General features: G+C 55.0%; 1 protein-coding gene across 5 annotated transcripts in view; it reads left to right on the top strand.

Annotated features, from left to right (window-relative positions):
- TRAF3 (TNF receptor associated factor 3) overlaps positions 1 to 22,799 on the top strand; it is a 91,739-nt gene that overhangs the window by 18,539 nt on the left and 50,401 nt on the right. The window contains exon 1 of one of the 5 annotated variants that reach the window (XM_055130573.1): positions 22,245 to 22,372. The exons of the other annotated variants lie outside the window; for them this stretch is intronic. The gene's annotated coding sequence lies outside the window, so the exon portion shown is untranslated. Of the gene's footprint in view, positions 1 to 22,244; positions 22,373 to 22,799 lie in introns of those variants that run through there. 5 annotated transcript variants of the gene reach the window in all.

Genomic DNA, 22,799 nt, shown 5'->3' with positions numbered 1-22,799 from the left:
CTGAAATGAAAGCTGCAGTAGAGAGATTACGTGCTAATTAACGTCATGGAAGAAAGGGTGTGTGAAGTTCCAGATACAGGCAAACTCATAGGCATGCACAGGTTCACTTGATCAGTCATGGGGATGAGACCTTCCTTCTGAGCCCAGGCACCAGGGGCTTCAGGAGGCCCCCAAGACTCCCTGAAATTTCAGGCATTGGTCAGCAGTGTCTTCATCAGCGTCGGCAGAGACAGGTGCCGGGGTGCTGCGGGGCTGAGAGGGTGGGGTGCACGCACAGCTGGCAGCCTCCACCACACCAGAGAGGCAGCGTTCTTGCCTCCCAGCAGGAAGCGGCGCACTGACTGCCCTGTGGCCTCATGCCGCCCACCCTGCAGGCGTCTGAGCTGGGGCAGGTGCACGTGGCACCACCATTAGATCGCCCTGCACGGTCCACCAACAGCACGTTCATTCCAGCAAGTGTCCACGGAACTTGCTAGAAAGACGAAGCAGGGAAGAAACAGGAAATAAGTGGTGTGACTCGCTAACGTGTCTCTCTAAATAATTTCTGTTTTTCAAGAACAGAAATACAAGTGTCAGCTGCACAATTTGCTTTAAATTTCGGGTGAAGCTTCCAAATCTGTAGATGTTTTTAATGTACTTAAGGAAAGAAGTTAGTAACCTAAAGTTAAACTTGAAAAAGTTAAATTACTTTAAGTTACTGTATGTATAAGCCTTTAAGCTAGTGTATGTGCATGTATGGGGGTACATGTGAATGTGTAAGGGAAACAGCCTTGAAGTTAGTGTGTGTGCATGTGCGTATAAGGAAAACAGCCTCAAAAAAAAAAAAAAAAAGGAAAACAGCCTCTAAATTAGTCTGTGTGCCTGTGTGCGTATAAGGGAAACAGCCTTGAAGTAGAGTGTGTGTGTGTGTGTGTGTGTGTGCATGCATGAGTGCACATGTGCATAGAAGGGAAAAACCTTGAAGTTAGTGTGCATGTGTGTGTGGGGGTGTACATGCGCGTGCACGTGCGCATGTGCGTAGAAGGGAACAGCCTTGAAGTTAGTGTGTGTGTGCATGTGTGTGTATAAGGGCAGGAGCCTTTAATTTACTGACTGGAGCCTTCTGGAGCCCAGACCAGCCACCTGTCAGCCTTCTTGGCTGCACTGATGTTCTACACCTGCCCCAGGGTGGGTGCTGGCCCCTGGTTTCCCCTCACGGCTGTCTGGGCCTGCAGTGACCAGCCACCATCTTCTGGTCTCCCCGGAGAGGAAGCAGGAAGGGAAGCCTCTGGAATCTTTCCTTACAAGCCTCCTGGTCACTTCTCGGAGCTGCTGGTCAGATGACATCACAGGGTGTTTGCAGTTCAGCTTAGAAGTTAAGGGGGGGGGGTGGCGGAGCAATAGTACAGGGGGTCGGGCGTTTGCCTTGCATACAGCTGGCCTGGGCTCGATCCCCGGCATCCCAGATGGTTCCCCGAGCATCACCAGGCGTAATTCCTGAGTGCAGAGGCAGGAGGAACACCTAAGCATTGCTGGGTGTGACTCCCCAAAAAATAAGGGGCCACAGGTCAGGCCACAGCTGCTCGTGTGGAGCAGGGTCTCCCTTCTCGGTGGCCCAGGCCACACCCAGCCCGCTCTGCGCCTGTTTCCTCCCTGCAGCATCTGCTTGGGAGGTGGGAGGTGGGTGAGACCTGAGCGGTGCTGACGGCAGCTGCGGGGAGCAGGAGAGAAGGTCTGCACCCAGCCTTGTGAGGCGAACCCCACTCTGCTGGGCCGGGGAAGACCCCACTCCTCGTAGGGGTGCAGTTCCGCCTTCAAGGCCTTCCTCCCAGGGCTGGTGCAGTGGCCCTGAAGGTCCGTTGTCGCCATGCAGCCTGTTGAAATGTGGGCGGCAGCCACCCTGGACACTGAGGAGGCCACCCTGATGCTCCCTCTGGCTCGGGAAGCAGCAGACAGGGAAGGGGAGCAGGAGAGCCAAGAACCACAGGTCGACAGGACACTTGAGTCCCCCCAAGGCCACGGACCCTAGGCTCCGCAGGGACACGGTGTTGGGGAAGGCAGTTGTGGGCTGGCGTCTGGAGAACGTGCTTGTCGTTTGGGGGCAGGTGGGAGGTTGCAGAGTCCAGGACCTCGTGCCCTCTGCTGTGGGTCTGACACAGGTGACGGATGCCTTGGACCTGAGCACAGGTGCCGGGGGCTTTGCAGCCCCCCCGCCCCCCTCCCATGCAGCACAGCGCCCCTGGGGGGCTCTTCTGTGTCTCAGCAGCTGTTTGCGGGAGGAAACAGGCTTTGGTGTGCCCCAGAGGCCTGGCCTCCAGCAGTGACTCCGTCATCTCACCCCTCGGGCTGCCTGCTTGACTGACACTTGGAGCCAGTGCTCATCCTTCCAGCCTTGCCGAGTTGGGCCCTGGGGAAGCAGCCTCTCGCCTCCTCCCTGATGAGTCTGTGCCTGCCAGGCGGGCAGGTGCAGACTGGTGGAGCAGACCTCGGGTGCAGAAGGCCTGGCTTTGACCCTGGCACTGCAAGGGTCCTTGAGCACTGCTGGGACGAACTCTGAAGTGGCCTTAGCTCCTGAGGACCACCCGGTATGACCCCAGAGCAAGCATGGGGAGAGATGAAGTTCAGGGCTGGCGGGCCCGTCCCCATGATGTGGCCCAAGACTTTTTGTTAGATCCACTTCAGGTGCTCTCGTTGGATCTCGTAGGGCGTTCCACCCATCCTGTCTGGGCGAGGCGGCGAGAGGAGCAAGAGGGCAGATGGCGCAGCCCTGTCGGCAGAGCATTTAGAAGTTGGTTCTAGAAAGGGAAACCTGTGGGCAGCTTAAAAAATAACCAGGAGGTAGTCTAACGGTTAGGGCAGATGGCTGGCATACGTCCGACCGGTTCAATTCTCAGCCCCACTGGTCCCCCAAGCAGTGCGGGGCTGGCCTGGGCCCAAGCAGCATGGTACCCTCGGGCCTTTGCACTCACCCAGTGGTCTGCTTGGTCGAGGACTGCTGGGGGCCCCTAGACTTTCTGAGTACTACTTGGGAGCACCCCCCCCCCAATAGAGTGTGTTAAGGGCTGTGGGGAGAGCTGGGAGGCTCAGAAGCCTGACCTCCATGCCTAAGACTTGCCGGGGCCTAGTGACCCCACAGACTGATGTGTATGCCCCCCCCAGTGGCCTAGTGTGTATGCAGCAACCCCCAGTGACCCCTGGGCTATGTCCCTCAGCCCCCTCCCCCATTGGCATAGTGTGTGCAACCTGATGTGCAGCCCTGCCCCAGCCTTTGCAACATCTGGACCAGCAGGAAGGATGTGTTCAATGACACCAGGTCGTATGAGAAGCTGGGGTGTCCAGCTCTGTCCCAGGAGGGCCTTCTCAGCACCAAGCCCTGGGAGGTGTTCAGCCTTGCCTCTGTCCCTTTGACAGTGTCCCTGCTGGTACTCACATATGACTCTTTTTTTGCTTTTTGGGTCACACCTGGCAGAGCAGAGGGGTTACTCCTGGCTCTGCACTCAGGAATTACTCCTGGTGGTGCTCAGGGGACCATATGGGATGCTGAGAATCAAACCTGGGTGGGCCGCGTGCAAGGCAAACGCCCTCCCTGCTGTGCTGTCACTCCAGCCCCACATCTGACTCTTGAGGTTGGCTAAAATAAATGCCCGAAGGGGCAGCAAGACCCTGAGGCTGGTCAGTTCTCTAGCAAGACTTAGGATTTTGGGTTCTCTGGAATGTTTCTCGGGATTTCTTTGTTCCCGTCTGCTGTTGGCCAGGAAACTAGCTGGGCTGTGTTCAGTATGGGATAGCTGGTCCCGGGCTGGCAGTGGGAGCGCCCTGGCAGAGTGGGCATGTGGTGCCTCCCAGGCCTGCTCTTGTTCTTTAAAGCACAGTGTGAGGGAGTCCGCAGCCTGAGAGCATGCATCCCAAATTTCCTGGTTTTCAGAGGCAACGATGTGCAGCCTTGGAATCCCACTGGCTTCTCCGTACCTTCTGCTGCCTTTCCCTGTCCCTGACTCAGGCGGAGCGGCCCTCGCTGGCTGCAGACATCGGCAGCATCGCGTCATTGGCCGGGGAGCAGCTCTCAGTGCGAGCGTGCCAGGCGTGCAGGAGCCCTGGGCTTAGCCCTGGCACTGGGGGGTCCCCAAGCACTACTGGCTGTGACCCCAACACCAACCCCCCAAATCCCAGTATCACTGCACCCTACCACTTGCGCACCTGTTGGAAAGTCCTTTGTGTTTCCCAGGCACCCCCATTCCGACGTTCCATTGATGGGGCGCAGAGCACTCGGCAGCATAGTGGAGACCAGCAGGGGCTGAAGGGAGGCTTTCCTGGGAGCGTCACCTCAAGTAGTTGGGATCAGAAGAACCGCCTCGTTTCTTTCGTCGGTGTGGGGGACTACCAGACATTGCTTGAGAGCCCTGGGACCCCACAAGGGCCCTAGGGTGTGGTGCCAGGACTGAGATCCGCATTGGGTGTATGCTAGGCCTGTGTCCTAACCATTGCTCTATCTCTAAGCCCTGAACCCGTTTTTTAAAAAGTGCATTCAAACACAGTTATGTCCAAATGCAGTGCTGGCTTCCACCTTAGTGCAATTGAATGAAATAGTCTTTACTTTGTGACCTCAGACTTTTTTGTCTTTTCATATTTTTCTGTTTTTATTTTTTGTGTTTGGGCCACACCTGGTGATGCTCAGGGGTTACTCCTGGCTCTGCACTCAGACATCACGTCTGTCGGGGCTCAGGGAACCATATGGAATGCTGGGGATTGAACTTAGGTCGGCTGCATGCAAGGGAAGCCCTTGACCTGCTGTACTATGTCTCCGGCCCACCTTCCATATTTTTCTTGAGTGTGTTGTTTGTTCGGGGCTGGGAATTGTGACTCAGTTATCTAGCACTCGCCTTGGACACATGAGGTCCTGGTCGTATTCCTAGCACTGCCTGGTCCCCTGAGCACCCCAGGGAGCAGTCCCGTGGCACTCAGCTGGGAGAATCCCTGAAATGCCACCAGGTGAGGCCCCTCCCAGTGACGAGCAGCCGATTTGTCCTTAACCGGAAGACTCCTCACGCTCACGGTCGCTGGGCAGCTGCAGTGGAGCAGGTGCGGTGGGCCCGGGCAGGTCTGGGTGGGCGGGCGGTGTCCAGGGGAGGGGCCGGTCTGCTTTGAGTCTTCTCCATCTGACCCCCCCCCCCATGGCAGTGCTCTGGATGAATTGAGGTCTGCTCCTGTGCTCCCCTCTGCCCCTCTGAGCTGAGGAAACTGGGTATTGGCACCCCGTGAGCGCCTTAGTCCTCTGCCTGAGGTCTCTGGGTGGAACCGTCAGGCCGTGTCCCTGGTGCCACGTCAGACACGGAGATACCTGAGGGTGCTCTGTGCACAAGGGAGGGAAAGAGTCGGAACCGGGGTTGCCCGGGGCGGTTGAGAGGGACCTGACTCTGCAGTGCTCGGGGCACACACCGTGTGGGGGGTGTGGTGAGGGGTCCAAGGTCCAGGAGCTCCCCCCACTGCTCCTCAGGGCCCAGGGGCTGTCACTCCTTGCCTTGGATGTGCCCTTGAGCCAGACCATCCCTCCCCCGCTCAGACCACCAGGACGGTGGCCTGCCGGGCACTGCCTTGCTGGGTTCTCGGCAGCCTGCGAGGGCGCCATCTTACTGGCTGTCTATGGGGTGGCCAGTTATTTGCAGCGACTATTTCAGCGTAAAGAATTTGACCTGCTGCCTTGGTTATATAATAACAAGGAGAATCACTTGGTCTAATATTCTTTTTCCCAAGGGCACAAGGATCCCACGCTGTGTGGTCCTGCGGTGCTGGGGATTCCCTCGGCCGCCCGCTGCGGGGTTAGCTGTGCCGTAATCCTGGGCCTGGCACTGGCCAGGGCATCACTGGGCACAACGTGGATATTTGCCATCTCTGGAAATGTGCTGGGAATGGGTGGGTTAGAGGCAGTCAAGACCCCAGAACGCCCTCTGACCCCGCCAGAACTCTGCCTCCCTATGTCCAGAGCACTGAGGTTGAGACAGCCTGGCTGGAGAGCTGTCCCAGGTGCACCCCCTCCCTCCTCCTCCTCCTTCCCTCTCTCTCTTTCTCTCTCCCGCTCTCTCTCCCCCCACCCCTTTGGGCCATACCACCCTGTACACAGGAATCACTCCTGGAGGGATCAGGTGATCATAGGGGTATCAGGGATTGGACCGAAGTCGGCTGTGAGAAGGCAAGTGCCTTAGGCCCTGTCCTGTCTCTCTGGTCTGAGGTGCTCTTTTCTTGATTCTAGTGTTTGCGTAACAATCTTGTCTTACCTAACGTGTAAGGTGATGCTTCCTGCAGGGTCCGTCTTTGGCCCTGAGGTGCGCTCTGAAGGTGCAGCTTGGCCCTGAATAGCGCACGGTTATGAGATGCACCGAGGGGCAGAGAAGGGAGCAGAGGTCAGGCTGGGGCAGAGGCCAGATGTCACCTGGGCAGTGTGGATCAGCTCTTCCTGAGATGCCCTTACATCACGACTGGTTGGCCTGATGGGAGTTTCTGAGTAGGTATGATCAGCAAAAGAAAACGATTTTCCAGCTTGATCCCAAGTTCCCCAAATCTGTTTTTTTTGCCTTGAGCTCTCAAGTGTCAGCTTCAGCCCTGAAGCGATTGCACCCTTTGTGTGCCTCGTGCCCTGCTCTGGGCTCCCCGGCCTGACTCCACTGCAGGGCAGTCTGCTGGCTAGGCCCTGCAGGCCCAGGGGCCACTGTATCCAGAAGCTGGAGAAGGGCACTGAGGCCCGGTCCCGTTCCTGGGCGGTTCCTGGCGTCCATCCCTGCCTCCTCCTTTCCCCACTCCTGCTCTCCCCACATCTCTCTGCTGCGCCAGGGGCTAAGCCGACCCCTCCTAGGCCCGGAGCCTTCTGCAAGCTCTGGGCGCCCTGTCATCCTGCCTGGTGGCCTGCGTGTTGTCCACCTGACTGCGGGCTCCCGGGAGGCTTGGAGGGCATGATTCACAGGGTCCGCCTCTTTCCGCCCACTGGGGCTTTTGCGTAGGGGACTTTTTGTCAGTTTTTTTTTTTTTTTTTTGCTTTTCTGGGTCACACCTGGCAATGCACAGGGGCCACTCCTGGCTCTGCACTCAGGAATTACCCCTGGCGGTGCTCAGGGGACCATATGGGATGCTGGGAATCGAACCCGGGTCGGGCCACGTGCAAGGCAAACGCCCTACCCGCTGTGCTATCTCTCCAGCCCCAGTGTCAGTTATTTTTTTTCCCTCACCTTTTGGAGTCTCAAGTCAGTGTGTGCAGTATTAAGTCATAGCGTCATGACTGTGTGTGTGTAGCGCCAAGTCAGTATGAATGTATATCGTCATTGTGTGTGATATTGTCAGTGTGGTATTGTCGGTGTGCGTAATATTGTCAGTGTGTGCAGTGTTATGTCAGTGTGCTGCGTTGTAGGTATGTGTATAGCATTGCATCAGTATAAATGTATGTTGTCTGTGTGTGGTGTCAGTATTAAGTCGGTGTCTACAGCATTCAGTGTGTGTATACTAGTAAGTCAGTACAGGTGTAGTACTGTTACTCTGTAGTATTAAGTCAGTGTGTGTAGTACTGAGTCTGTGTGTAATATTATCAGTGTGTGTCATATCCGGACTGGAGCGATAGCACAGTGGGTAGGGCGTTTGCCTTGCACGCGGCCGACCCGGGTTGATTCCTTTGTCCCTCTGGGAGAGCCTGGCAAGCAACCCGTGGTGTATTCGATATGCCAAAAACAGTACCAATAAATCTCACAATGGAGATGTTACTGGTGCCCGCACGAGCAAACTGATGAACAATGGGATGACAGTGACAGTGTCATACCCCAGCATGTGTACAGCATTAGTCGTTTGTGCACACTGTTGTCAGTGTGTGTATAGCATTGTGAGTACATGTGTGGAATTGCCAGTGTGCAGTATTGTCAGGGTGTGTGTGAGAGGGCTCCGCGCTGCTCCAAGCACCCAGGAGGGCAGCACGTGCCCCCTGGTGGGCTCCTGGAGGCGAGGTCTCACCATTGTACAAGACTCCCGAGCCAGCGCTGCTCTCGGCGTCACCGCGCAGGGGGAGGAGGCGTGGCGTGGGCCTGACGCGTGCCCGTGCCCGGGGAGGCCGTGGGGCCACCGTTGAGGATTGAGGAGCAGTGAGGGACGCAGGAGCTGGTGGCCCCTGTGGCCTGTCCCTTGTTTGCCACAGGCTGGTGCTGGCGGATTGTTAAGTTTTCAAGTGGAAAAAAGTCCCGACTGGGCAGGTGGAAGAGCCCCTCGCCGGGAGCGGAGTCTGGGAAGGACACGCGTGTGAGATGTGTTGCTCCGCAGGTGGGTGTGGGTCTGAGCCAGAGCAGGGGCCAAGCCCCCGGGGGTGCTTTTCTCGAGGGTTTCAGGCCTCATCTTCGTGTCCATGGCTTTGGGCTTAGCGGTAGATTATTTTAAAGCTTCTTCTGGAAACTTGAGATGCGTGTTGTATTCTGTGTGAGGATTATTTTTAAATTTGTAATTCAATCTATAGGTTGAATTGTAAAGACCTGTGTGGACATGGTAAGATTTTGTCTTAGGGCCACACCTGGTGGAACTCGGGCCTCTGTGCTCAGGGGTCACCATGGGTTTGAACTGGGGTCGCCGTGTGCAGGACAGGCGCCTTAACCCCTACCCTAGCTCTCCAGCCCAGGAGTAGACGTCTTAAAGGAAAACCTCGGTTTGTCTTAGATGTTTACCTCATTGGCATTAAGTGGAGAAAGGTCACTTTACCTCCAGCCAGTCTTTCTGTGTTCCAGAAGCTCATTAGAAATCTGCTTTACCAAAAATAAGCTTCCAACTGCTTGTGATGAAGATGCTAAAATCAGCATACTCCACTTAAAAGATTCATGTCAAAACACTGAGTGTATCAGCACGGAGCAGGCGGGAGAGAGTCTGCTTATCTTTACAGAGCGTGTCTGGGGGCAGGAAGGCACAGAAGCCAGCGGAGAGCGGCTCATTGCCCACCCTGAGGATGCCTCTGAGTGCCCTGGGAAGTGGCAGGAGCTGACGATGGGCTGGGGGTGCTGTGGGAGTCGGGGCGTGGTGTGCCGGTTTTAATGGGCTGTAAAAAGAAGCAGAGGCCGCGTCAGAGGGATAGTTCAGCGGGTAGGGTGCTTGCCTGCATTGGGCTGGCCTTGGCTCAATCTCTGGAACCTCTTTATGGTCCCCCGAGCCCACCAGGAGGAATTCCTCAGTGTTGGTGTGGTTCAAAAAAACAAAACAGGGGGTTGGAGTGATAGCACAGCGGGTAGGGCGTTTGCCTTGCACGCAGCCAACCTGGGTTCGATTCCCAGCATCCCATATGGTCCCCCAGCACCACTAAGAGTAATTCCTGAGTGTAGAACCAGGAGTAAGCCCTGTGCATCGCTGGCTGTGACCCGAAAAGCAAAATAAATAAATAAATAAATAAATATGCCAAAAAAAAAAAAACCCAGTCGGGCTCTGCCGGGAGAAGGCTGGGAGCAGAGACAAATACGAGACAGACCAGACCTGCCCGCAGAGCCTAAGACACTCGTCTCTTACTTTCAAATAAGGCTGACGCTGGGCTTTCGGGAGGGACACAGATGCTTCCAGGAGCTGCGCTCTGCGCCACAGTCGCACGCGTCCTGCTTTGGCCCTCAGGTGCAGCAGGAGGAGCGGCCTGCTGGAGAGGACTGAGGGTGGTCAGAGGGCCCCGTAAGCGCAGACTCAACCCTGTGTCCAGAAGCAGGCCCGGGGCACTGGCAGCGGCCTGTGGGAGAGACTCCGGGGTTACGAAGTGGAGCTGACGGTGACCGACGTGACCTTAGCTGTCCTCAATGGACCAGGATGCTGCGTCCAGTTTGAAGAGTTTGGTCACATCTTCTCAGCAGCAGATCTTTGGGAAAGGACCTGCAAGCTGAGGAATTCCAAAGAATATCTAGAAAGGCAGAAAAACTCTCACTGGAATGAATCATTGTGTTTGACTACTAAACTTTTGCGTGGAGAATTTAAATTTTGTGTGTCATGTCAGAGTTGTAGGGGAGTGGTTCCTTAGAGATGAAGGATGTGCTGTTGCTTGGAATTTCCTGGATTCCAGGGTTGGAGCTGACACTGAGGGGGAAGCTGGGAGCAGTCGGGCTCTGCCGGGAGAAGGCTGGGTGCGATATCCCCGGCCCAGAGAAACGGGGGTAGGATGAGGAGCTGCCCAGTGCCCCTCAGTGCGGGAGCTGCTTCTGTCTGGTGCTTCGGGTCCTGTACAGGAGCCACTTGTCACCAAGCAGCTGTGAGCACCCCACTGGCCATGCCATCTTGTGAGGGCTCGCCTGGGCCTCTGTGCCTGGTGGCCCCGGGGCAGGCCGGACTGACCTCCTGCTGGCTGGAGGAGTTTCTGCTCCGTTCCTTTCCCAGAAGCCCGCTGTGCCCCAGGACAGCTAGGAGTTCCCTGCCCACCCCCTGGGCTCAGTTGGGCCTCGGCAGTTCTGCAGAACCCTCTCTGACCTGAGAGTCACCGGACTGGCCCCCGTCCCCGGGGCGTCCCTTGGAAGCAGGACCCGTGCCTGCTCACAGCTGCCCCTCAGGGCCTGCCGAGAACCTCACTGGTCAGCCTGTGCGTGCATGTGTGTGTGAGTATATGTGTGGTATTTGTGGGGTGCATATGAGCATGCCTATGTGAGTGTGTGTGCATGTGTGGGCGCACATATGTGTAGTGTGTGTGCCTGCCTGCTTAGATGTCTTTTTTGTTCTGGGCCTCCCGAGCTGTGCTTGGGGTCCTGAGGCTTTCACCCCCAGTGGCCCTCCCCCCAGGGTCTCTGGGACTCAGCAGTCAGCCAGTGGCCCTGAGACCGGACTCGGCGCTCCAGCCTGCTGTCCACGGCTTCAGCCCCCACGCCAGCTCTCCGGCCCTTTCTGTTTCACGTCTCTGTTTGGCTTTGGGGTCACATCTGGCGGTGCTGAGGGGTTTCTCCTGGCTCTGCACTGGGGAGTTACTCCTGGCGGTGCTCGGGGGACCATATGGGATGCTGGGAATCGAACCCGGATCAGCCGCATGCAAGGCCCTACGTCTCACTCCAGCCCCGTCTTGTCTTTTCTGAGCGCCTTATAGCCCCCTTTCGCATTTTTGGATCTATTTGTCAGCTTCCATGAAAGAGAATCTTCCCCTCCACTCCTCACTTGTCACAGTTGTTCCCTGCATGGTCCAGCCTGTAGGGCAGCCTTGAGCCCCGTGTGGCCAGGGAGCACCTAAAGTGTACCCAGCTCAGACTGAGGGGCCCTCGGTGCGGGGAGAGGGGGACGAAAGTAGTCCTGTAGGAAGAAGAACACTAAAGACTGCATGATTTCTCCGCTGTTTGGGGGGTCACACCTGGTGGTGCTGGGGAGGCGGGCGTTCATGCAGTGCTGGGTTAGAATTCAGCTCTGTGCACGCAGGGCCTGCACCCTGACTCGGGCACCTGGGTTTTGTCTTGATTTCACCTTACAGTGGTGGCGTTTCAGATTAGATTAAGTCATATACTTTACAGTTCTACCCATTTCTCTTTGCCTTTTTCCTTTCAGTTTTTATGGCCACACTTGGCAGAGCTCAGGCGCAGCTCTGGGTTGTGTGCTGGGGATGGAGTCGCCCCTGCAGTGCTCAGGAGCCTGGAGGGGAGCCCCGCCATGTGCGTTCAGTGGCTGTGCCCCACCTGAGCCATCTCTTCATCTCCTTTCGCTTTTGAAAAGTGTGGTGGCTCCTGGAGGTCAGAAATGATGTGATTCTGTGAGCTAGACCCTTACAGACATCTCGTACTAGTCTAACAAGCAACACAGAATAAATGATCTAGCAGCTGCCTGCGGGGCAGGCGTGAGTGGTGGTGGGGAACTTCGAAATGATGGTCGTGAGAAGTGTAATGGTGGTGGGATTGGTGTTGAAATATCGAATGTGATCAATTATTGTGAACAATATTATGAAAATAAAAATTAAAAAAAGAAATTATGTGATTCTTACATTTGTACTGGGCAGAATTTTCCCCTTTGTTTTCAGGCCATGCCCAGTGGCGCCCAGTGTCCCTCCTGGCAGTGCTCGGGGCAGGGCCCTATCGGGTGCCAGGGACCAGCCCAGGTCCTTACCTGCTGCGCTGTCTCCCCAGCCCAGGGAAGTGCCTCTTCTGTTTGTTTGGGGCTGATATGTGGCAGTGCTCAGGAGCCACTCCTGATCTGTGCTCGGGGGTTGATCCCAGCGGTGCTTGGAGGGCTTCGTGGGGCCAGGCAGGGACCCAGCATCCTGCCCACACCGCCTCCACGCGCTCACCCCTTGAGCACTTTTTTTTTTTCTTTTTGGGTCACACCCAGCATTGCACAGGGGTTACTCCTGACTCATGCACTCAGGAATTACTCTTGGCAGTGCTCAGGGGACCACATGGAATGCTGAGAATCGAACCCGGGTCGGCCGTGTGCAAGGCAAACGCCCTACCTGCTGTGCTATCGCTCCAGCCCCACACCCCTTGAGCACTCTTCTGGAAGCATGGCTTTTCTCACTTGGTGGGTATGTGGTTGCTGGGGCCCATGGGGTGCTGTCTATTGAGCCAGGACTTGCAGAGGGGAAGCGAACCTCCTGGCTCCTTGCTTTCCTGGATGCCTCAGGCAGGTTCCAGGGGGCACCAGCAAGTATCTTTGCTGCCGGAAGTTCAGGGCTCTGCAAATGCCTGTGTGGTTGGATGTGACGTAAAGGGATGAGATGTTTTGTTATCGCACAAAAGTTAAAATAAGCTGTAATCAGATTCCTGCACAGGCCAGGATTGAGCTGTGCCCGGCCACCAGCTGGAACCAGAGTCCAGATGGGAGCTGGCTATGCAGAAGTGACGTGGCTCACGCTGGGAGCAGGCACACGCCGGATACGTGAGAGGTGACTGCGGGTTTCAGAGCACAGAGGTCCTGGTACCCTGGGCAGGAGAGGGCACGTGGGGACTTGACTTGGAAGCTCGGTGCAGTCAGTGGCTGAACAGATACAGTACTCCTGCATTGACAAGGAAGTTTTGTGCATGCTCCCATACATGGTCTTCAGCACTGTGTGCACGCATGCGTACACACACATACAGCGGTGTCAGTGGTCTGTGGTGGGCGGATGGTTTGGGGGAGAAAAGTGTGTGTGTGTGTGTGTGTGTGTGTGTGTGTGTGTGTGTGTGTGTATACGTGTACGGTTTCCTCTGGAGTGCACAGGATGAGGGGAGGGCATCAGGCGCACTGGGAGCTGGGGCTGTGGAAGGCGGTGGTTGGGAGGGGCCTGCACAGAGGCTCTGGGCCAGGGGCGTGGGCCTTGCTGAGGGCTAGGAGAGTGGGTTCCCTCTGGGAACACGCAAAGCCGAGAGTGACAGGGCAGGGAGGGTTCCCAGATCTGGGATTTGTGATGGAGTTGAATAGAGAAGTTGCATGAATTTTTCATGTGTAAGATAAGGCTTCCTATAAATGGAGTTCCTCCAGAGTACTTACCCTCAGGGCTCCCACTCCTGTGCCTTGGGGCTCTTCGGGCGGGGATAAGTCTGAGGAGCCACTTCATTATTGTATGCTGTTGTTATGTTGTTAATCTCACCCAAGTGAGTATTTAACCTTAAAGAGTTTGAGATTCACTTACCCATTTTGTTATCCTTAATAGGGCTTTGCAGCTGCTCCAAATATCTCTCCATTTATGTATCCTAATAGTCGCTTGGCGAGCCACTTTCTTCAGCTCTGGGAGGACCCTGTGCAGAAGTGCGGGCTCTGCAGAGGGGCTGCGGGGTCCAGGTGCAGTCTGTTCCTCCGGGTGACCCGAGCTGCCCTCTGCTCCTCCTGCCCGAGGACACTCAGCAAGCCCTCCCCTGGGTGCATCTTCCTGGTCAGAAGTGTGGGGACACCTGGAACCCACAGATGGAGCCTTGGTGGATTGGGTGCCTCAGGGGTGCGGCCCCCACCCCCACAGCCTGCAGGGGCCTTAGTGAGCCGCTGCCGTGAGGGCCGGCTTCCTCCAGCTGCACCCCTGCCGTGCACCTGCGCTCCAGCCCTGGACAGCCACGAGGCAGGGCTGACGTGCTGTGCTCTGGCCTGCCCAAGGGAAAGTGCCCGCATGTAGGTGCTTTTGGGGCTTTGCTTATTCCGGGGCCCTGGGGTGTTTTGGAGCTTGGAATTTGTGTTTTTGGCATCTGGGACACAACACAGAAGCTCCCACATGTGAGCCCTCCCGGTTACGCCAGCATCAGTGAGCCTGCCACATGCCGGGAGCTCCGTTGCATCCCAGGACTGAGATGTGCTGCTGAGAAGTCTCAAGACGGGGCAGACAGTGGGATTCCCAGCCCAGCAGCACCCCCCTACGTCAGACGCTCCCGCTGGAAGCCAGTGTCATGGGCTCACGGGGCCGAGGGCCGACCTGATTGGCAAAGTTTCTGGCTGCAGGTGGGAGGCTGGGCCGCACACACCCCACTCCCTGTGCCACCCACCCTGGACAACCCAGGCAGGGGCATGGTCATCGTCCCTGGCCATGGGGGTTCAAGAGGAGGGTGCCTGATTTCCTGAGCCCTTGGACCCCACCCATGGGGAGCAGGTTGGAGATGTCCATGCTGAGACCCCTGTTTGCAGCCTCCCATGTTACCCTCTGTGATGGGCTCTCAACATTCAGTGGATTTTTTTCTTTCTTTTTGGGTGACACCTGGCTATGCACAGGGGTTACTCCTGGCTCTGCACTCAGGAATTACCCCTGGCGGTGCTCAGGGGACCATATGGGATGCTGGGAATCGAACCCAGGTCGGCCGTGTGCAAGGCAAATGCCCTACCCGCTGTACTATCGCTCTAGCCCCAACATTCAGTGGATTGTTAATGTATTTTTCTGACTTTAAAAATAAGCATCATGGGGCTGGAGTGATAGCATAGCGGGTAGGGCGTTTGCCTTGCACGCGGCCGACCCGGGTTCAAATCCCAGCATCCCATATGGTCCCCTGAGCATCGCCAGGAGTAATTCCTGAGTGCAGAGCCAGGAGTAACCCCTGTGCATCGCCAGGTGTGACCCAAAAACCAAAAAAAAAATAAATAAAAAAATAAAAAATAAAAATAAGCATCATTGGGGCTGGAGTGATAGCACAGTGGGTAGGGCGTTTGCCTTGCACGAGGCCGACCCGGGTCGAATCTCAGCATCCCATATGGTCCCCTGAGCACTGCCAGGGGTGATTCCTGAGTGCATGAGCCAGGAGTGACCCCTGTGCATCGCCGGGTGTGACCCAAAAAGCAAAAAACAAAAAAAAAGCATCATTTTGTTTTAATGTTTTTAAGATTCTTTTTTTTTTCTTTTTGGGTCACACCCAGCAATGCTCAGGAGTTACTCCTGGCTCTGTGCTCAGGAATTACTCCTGGTGAGTAATTGGGGAACCATATGGGATGCCAGGGATTGAACCCAGGTCGGCCATGTGCAAAGCAAATGCCCTACCTTCTGTACTATAGCTCTGGCCCCAGGATTCATTTCTGGTGTAGATAGAAATCTTTAGTGAGCCAAGTTTACCTGCTTTCCAGAAGGTGTGTTTGAGCAGCTTTCATTGCCAGGCACAGTAAGCCAGGCCCTTGTGACTGGAAGGTGAAGAGCCAGTCTCGGCCCCCTGCTCATCAGACCTTTGAAGCAGCCTGTGCCAGAGCAGCTGGCGCTCTGCTGATGAGCTCCGAAGGCATGCTCTGGTCTTCCTGATGAACTGTGGAGACTAGATTAACCCTTATTGAAGCGTGTATATTGAAGATTATTCTTTTAATTTAGAATCACTCTTGTCTAAGGCACTTGACTTATGATTTAATGAATCATGACACTAATTTAGTCTTTCAGATCTTAGATATTAGAGTTTTAAAAATGATCTATGAGAATAGTCTTTCATAATGTATTTTAAGATCATTAAGACTTGAGGTTGTACGGGGCTGGGAAGTTAGTACAGCGTGTAGGACACTTGCTTTGCACAAGGCCAACCTGGGTTCGATCCCTAATATCTCATATGATCCCGAATGCAGAGCAAGGAGTAACCCCTAAACATTGGCAGATGTGACTGCCCCCCCCAAAAAAAGTGTTTATATAGTAACATCTAATTCTTTTTTTCCGGGGGGGCTCGTGGGTTGTTTGGGTTTTTTGGCTTTTTGGGTGACACCTGGCAATGCTTAGGGGTTACTCCTGGCTGTATACTCAGAAATTACTCCTGGCGGTACTTGGGGGGCCATATGGGATGCCAGGGATTGAACCAAGGTCAGCCATGTGCAAGGCAAATGCCCTACCCCCCATACCATTGCTCTGGCCCCCCAAATATTTTTTTTTATATCATTTGTCTCCCGCACGGCAGAGCCTGGCAAGCAACCAGTGGCGTATTCGATATGCCAAAACCAGTAACAAGCCTCACAATGGAGACGTTACTGGTGCCCAATCAAGCAAATCGATGAGCAAACGGATGACAGTGACAGTGATCATTTGTCATAACAAAATGGTAAATTGTCAAAAGATCATTTAGTGAATAACATTTGTGAAGGTTGTTATATCTCAAGTGGAGCCATCAAAGTCTGTCTGAGGTTCACTGAGCTGGTTGCTAGTGGAGCCTTCTCTCGCTGTCTCTGTTTGTCGAGCTTAGCTGGCGTCTGTGCTGCTCTGCCGTCGGACTCGCCGTGGTCCTGCTGTGCGGCAGGAGCCCCGGATCTGTCCAGCTGGTGCGCCTGAGTGTTGCATGGGCTTAGCTGGGCATCTCTTCCGGGCTCAGGGGTGGAGCGTGAAGTTAGGCTGTTTCTTACATGGCGCCTGTGGGGTGTGAGTGTGACCGCTAGGGCTCCTGGCAGTACCGGGGCTTGCGGGGAGGCTACCCACTCCCACTCGGAGAAGACCCCGGAGTTCCCAGCCCAAAACCAGTGTACTTGGGAGTTTCGGTGACTTGGCATCCCTGTAGAGATCAGTCTGCATGGAAGTTTGGCTGTTTGTATGATGGTAGTTGTGTGTGTCGGGGGGCGGGGGTGCCACTGCTGGGGCCTTGCAGGGCGGGACTCAGCCCTGTCCTCTCCGAGTTTTCAGCTCAAAGACTGATGCACCCCTGTGTTGTATGGCTCTGCTTGGCATCTCTTCCCAGATTATCATGAAGCTGGGCCGTTTTTACATGGCAGCTACTGTGGGATGTCTTGTTTATTTTTTTAATGGGGACCACCTCCAGCAGTGCTCAGGGGACCTGGGGCCACTCCCAGCAGTGCTCCATCTGGCCATGCAGTGCTGGGGATTCAACTCGGGGGCCCGGCATGAGTTGTACCTCTGAGTCATACCCAGACCCATCCCCTCTGGGGTTTTATGAGTGAGATGGCAGGACAAATTGGCAGCACCCAGAGTTCTCTGGCTAATGTTGACCAGTGGCTTATTTAATGAGCACTGAGGTAAGACTCCTTCGTATGTGTACTTGTGCCACACCCAGCAGTGCTCAGGGATCACTCCTGATAGACTCTGGGGGATTTATGGGGTGCCTGGGATTGAACCAATCCAGGCTGGCTGAGAGCAAGGCAGTGCCCTACCTGCTGTTCTGTCTCTCGGTCCCAAGGGAATGGTGGTTTCTTAGACTGTGTCTGTGTCCATTCATTACACAGTTTGAAATATTTTCAACTGTGAAGCTGGAGCATTAGTACAGCAGGTAGGACGCTTGCTTGGCACTTGGCCACCCCATGTTGGATCCCCGAGCCTGCCAGGAGTGATCCCTGAGCATAGCCGGGTGTGGCCCCAAAACGAAAAAGAGACTTCATCTCTACTGCGGGTAGAAACATGTCCGTTTCCAAGCGTGGTTGTTGAGCATTCACAGAAGGAGGCGGCCCCGAGGGCCGGAGAGTGGACGCTGCCGGTGGGGTCATGGCCTCTGCCAGAAGGAGTGTGGAGAACGGGTGTATCTCACAGGCAGGATAGCTTCTCGCACTGGACTGTGTGGGGGAAAGTGTTCAGTGTTCGCACGCCGAGGTGGCCCTCCTGGGAAGGTCACAGAGCCCGGCCAGGCCCATCCCTCCAGCTGCTCCGGGTACTGCTGCCCTGGGCTTGAACTCCAGACTTACCAGTCTGCGTGGTTGAAGTGCAGCGGTGGAGAGTCAGACTGCCAGACTTGTGCATGTCTCAAGTAGTTTCTTTTCTTGATTTTGGTGAAGGTAACAGAAGGATCTTCACATCCGTAATTTCTGGTAACTTAATGAGAACACACTGAACTTTGGGGCCACAATAAATTTTCCCATTATGTAAAGTATTTTACACAACTGGTTGACTCATTTTGAATTGTGAGTAGATTTGATTCTCTTCCTGCGGAAAGTAGGAACATTCAATATGATGACAGTGGCCACCAGTCCCAGAGCTGCACTTGGCTGCCACGTGGCTCAGTGGCCTGGGAGAGTGCTGAGAGGAGCTCTCGGCGGCACGCTGGGCAGCGGGGTAAGAGAACGCAGGTGGGCGTTGGCTTTGTCATACGCTTATTCTGTCCTTAGGAATTTTCTGTTCACTTAATGAATGTGTTTGCTTTGTATAATTGCAAGTCTTACAAATGTTTCTGGGTCTTAAATATGCAAGTACTCTGATTTCATAGTAGAGGAATAAAGAAAATGCTTTTGGTATGTATATATGTGAGACAGAAATATGTATCTTCATGGTGATTCCCTTCCCTCCTTTTTATTTTTTTATTTTTTTTTTGTTCATGAACTATTTATGTAATTTTATTTTATTTATTTTTTTTCAAGTGGTAACAGTTTTTAATTCTTTCATCCCTTCCCTCCTTTTTAAAAGTACTACTTTGCATATATGTGTAATTTGTACTTTGCATTAAGATAAACTTTTTTTGCTGAAAATTCGTTGACTTCCCCAAAGTTTATTTTGGGGAGGAAAGTTTACCAGAGCAGTCGTGACTTGTTTTGGACAATGAGAAGCTTATTTGACACTATGTGGATAAGGGTTACCCCTCATATCTTTTTTTTTTTTTTTTGCATAATGAACACTCTAATGATGTTTTCTTTTTCTCCTGTAATCGAGATGATGAGCTGCATCTCATTAAGTGATGTGAACTCCCAGATGTTTGGTGTTGGACATGATTGGGACAGCTTTTAAAAATAGCTATTAAACAGACCATACAATTCCCTTTCTTTCTCTCTTTCTTTCTTTCTTTCTTTCTTTCTTTCTTTCTTTCTTTCTTTCTTTCTTTCTTTCTTTCTTTCTTTCTTTCTTTCGTTCTTTCGTTCTTTCTTTCCTTCTTTCTTTCCATACTGCATTTTATTTAATCTTTTATTCTCCAGGCCACTTAATTATTTCCATGAGCCCCTCTATTTGTGGAGGAGGGGAGTAAGGTCATACCTGGTGCTGTTTAAAATTTACTCATGGCTCTGTGCTCAGGGATCACTCCTGATGCACTTAGGGTATGATATTGGGTGCCAGGAATTGAACTGGGGTTGTCCATGCAAGGCGAGTGCCTTAATCCCTGCACTGAACCCTAAAGACAAATCATTGAACACCTTCGGTGCACAGTGGCCCCGTGAAATCTGAGTGGAAGTTTTAAGTGTGAACTCAGAAAGTACTTTGAGAGGAAGGTGAATTTAATCAGGAAACCTATTTATATATGTCCTCCTTGAAGGCTGGATTGTGCATGAGGCAGATTTGACAGCAAGTTCTCTTGAGTCCTGCTTGTGATGACTTAAAGTCAGTTAGAGTTACTTTTTAGTGTTTTTGTTTTGTTTCATGTTGGGGCCATACCCAGTGGTGCTCAGGGCTTACTCCTGGCTCTGCACTCAGGGATCACTCCTGGCAGGTTCGGGCGACATACGAGATGCCCAGGATCAGACCCGGGTCGGCTGTATGCAAGGCCAGTGTCAGTGATTTTTGGATATCCACAGGATCCTTTTTTGGCGTCTCCTGTAGACAGCACCGAGAGACCGCATGCGGTGGCCCGTATCAGGCTCCTGCCCCTGGGCTTGGAAGGCTGTTCTGTCTCCAAGCCAACGAAACCTTGTCGGCATTTCATACTTCTCTCCCCACCTTTCAGGCTCTCCCTCTGTTCTTTGCACCAGTGGCCTGGCTCTGACGGAGGGTGGTCTGGGTTGTCGCCGATAATGGGCTGCCCGTGTGCAGAACTGGGCCATGTGCCTGCCGTCTAAGGAACATTTGTTTGAGACCCCAGGGATGTTTCTGTGATTTGTATTACATTCTTGTTGGATACACTTGATAATGCACATTAATGATGTTAGTTGTGCTTGTGTGTTTTTAGCGTTATTTAACTCGGGAGCAGGCGCTGCCGTGGCCCAGTTAGTGGAGCCCTCTCGGGGCCTCGTCTTCCTCGTGGGCTCTGGGCAGTGGCCGCGCGCTCTGCTCTGTTGGCCCACCGTGCTTCACTGCCCGCCTCTGCTTCTTTCCCGTCTGCATCACTGAAAAGTAAACTCCCGCCGGGCCTACGGGATGGCGTCCCTCCTCCCCTGTCTGGAGTGCGTGATTGGGAGGGTCCCTCTCCTCTCTAGCCCCATGGCAGGAGCTGGGGGCACGGTGCCAGGCCCAGTGTGCCCTGTGAAGGAAGGGAGGGGCATGGATGGGCACCTGCTCTGTGGCCTCGCCTTGCTGGAGGCGTGGGGGGGGGGGTTTAAGTCTTTCGTGGTCTTGGGGTCATACCTGGCAGTGGCCAGGCCGGGCCTGGTGGGCAAGGCTGAGCGCTGGGCCTCCCTCCCGCGACCACGCCTGCTCTTAGCAGCGCTGGCACACGAGTCCTGGCTCTTCCCGACCCGAGGCTCAGGCCCAGGGCAGAGGCTGCCCCAGGACCAACCTTGGTCCCTGGCCCCACAGGTGTCCTTCTGGGGGAGTGCCCGGCTGACATCGGCCAGGCCCAGACACCAAGTTCCTCGGGATGTGAAGCTTTTGTGATGAGTCTCTGAAGCCCTGCAGGCGAGACGCTGTCTGCGGCCACCTCTACCCTTTGGGCTGGGGTGCGTGTGGTGCCGCTGCGGAGCTCATCCAGGGAGGGCCTGGGCTGTTCCCTGGCGGGGGCTGCAGCACGTGGGAACACAGTAAAGGTCGCTGGGATGGTCCCTGCCACCAGCTGGAGGTCTGCTGCCACCACCTCATGGCGGGGGCTTTGCAGCTGGCCTGGGGGATGGCACCCCACAGACGCAGCTATAGCAGCAACTGCCCCTGGGGCCAGAAATGTCACTTGTATACCCACACAGTGAAAAGACTGCAAGCCTGGGCAGGGTACGGGAGAAGATTCTGGAGCTCGAGTGTGGAGGGGGGTCCCTGCAGGAGAGGGCCTCGGCAGGTCATGGGCAGGTCATGGGCAGCCCGCTGCAGGGACACTGCAGGGCATGGGGACGTGATAGGGGTCGCCATTGCCATCCCTGAGCCCAGCACCTGCTCAAAGCTCGGCAGGAAACAGCAGCCAGAAGGCTCCATCCATCATGTGTTTTGCATGAAGGAGATCTGGTTTTGATCCCTGAGCACAGAGCCGGGAGTATCCCCAGAGCACCACTGGGTGTGGCCCAGAACAACCTAAGCTGGAGAACTTGGCAGAACCTGGGGTGTGTTCTCTGAGGGGCAGAGGGCACTGGGATGCCCGTGGCGAGTGGGGGCCTGCAGGGCCTCCTGTCGCACCCGCCTGGCTGCGGTCTCCCTGTCTCTCCCGTGACCCGAGGCCGAGACCTTGAGCTCCCGTTGAAAATACTCCCCTGCCCCCCACAGCCCAGGTCTGGGATCCCCGAGCAGCTGTGGCGCTGGCCTCAGACTCACCCCGTCCTTCACGGCGCCTCGTGGCTGACGCTCACTGAGTATTTCTGAATGAGCGGCGGGATCTAAGGCACCGGCAAGTGGGCTGTTTCAGTGCCTTGCTGAGGCTGGTTGCGTGGTCAGTGGTTTAGTGTGTCAAGTGCTCTGACCACATCACGGTCCCCACTCTGCCCCGAGGAGCTGCTCCCTGCAGAGGAACTGGAAGTGCTTCTTGTGTGTGCTCTGCAGGGGCTCCTGGCTCCTCCCCGCAGCTCCTCCCCTGCGCCATGCCTCCATGTCCTGCACAGGGTATGTCAGGGATGCGTCCCCCTGCACATTAATGTCAAGAATCCTCACCTTCCCAGCCTGCACGGCAGCTCAGTGACCCTTAGAAAGCAGGTTGGATGTCCGAGCCCCCTGCCCCCCCCCGGCAGCTGCAGCATTCACTTTCGGGTCCTCTAAAGCCCTTGTGCTGAGAAGACTGTTCGGTGCCCGGGGTGCCGCTCAGCTCAGGCTGGCAGCTCTCAGAAACACTGCAATGCAGCGCCTGCCCGCGTCTGTGTGGCAGCAGGCTGTGGGGAGGTCTCGGGCCCCCTTCACAGCTGCACACGCGCCCACACCCGGGCCTGCAGTCTGCGGGGAGATGAGGAAGGGGGCATCCCCGCCGTAGCCCACAGGGAGCAGCGGCCATGGCGGGTCCTGCAGCGGCTTCCCGGGAAGGGAAATGGAAGATGCCTTCGCAGCCTGGGCACGGTAATTGCATTTTCCTCTCTGCTCCCTGCTGGATTGGGCCCTGGTAGTATGCACTGACTGAATTTTAAATGTTATGGACTCTCTAGTGATGGGGAGGAATTAGGGTTGAGTGGATGTCTTCTGAACTTGAGGAATAGAACTTTTATTTCTCATTAGGGACAGTTAGAACTATTGGGCAGTTATTTAATATTAACAAAAGCCCTCAAATAAATCCTTGAAGATGCTCCTTAAAGAGATCTGCTTTTCCTTTGACTCACTAAACATGGTGGATCCAGAGATGTGGATGTGTCTGGACTGTGTTCCTCCATCCAGCGTGGACCGTTCTGCCTGCCAGCGGCTGGTGCAGGCTCGCTGCCTGAGTGCTGGCTGCCGTGGCGGCGGCTTGCGGTAGGGCTGGCTGCTGAGCTGGCTTCACCTCCAGCTGCTC

This window comes from Sorex araneus, chromosome 3 (genome assembly GCF_027595985.1).
Source record: "Sorex araneus isolate mSorAra2 chromosome 3, mSorAra2.pri, whole genome shotgun sequence".
Taxonomy (NCBI): Eukaryota; Metazoa; Chordata; class Mammalia; order Eulipotyphla; family Soricidae; genus Sorex; species Sorex araneus.
The sequence above is the reverse complement of the archived record's forward strand: the minus strand, read 5'-3'. Positions and strand labels throughout refer to the sequence as shown.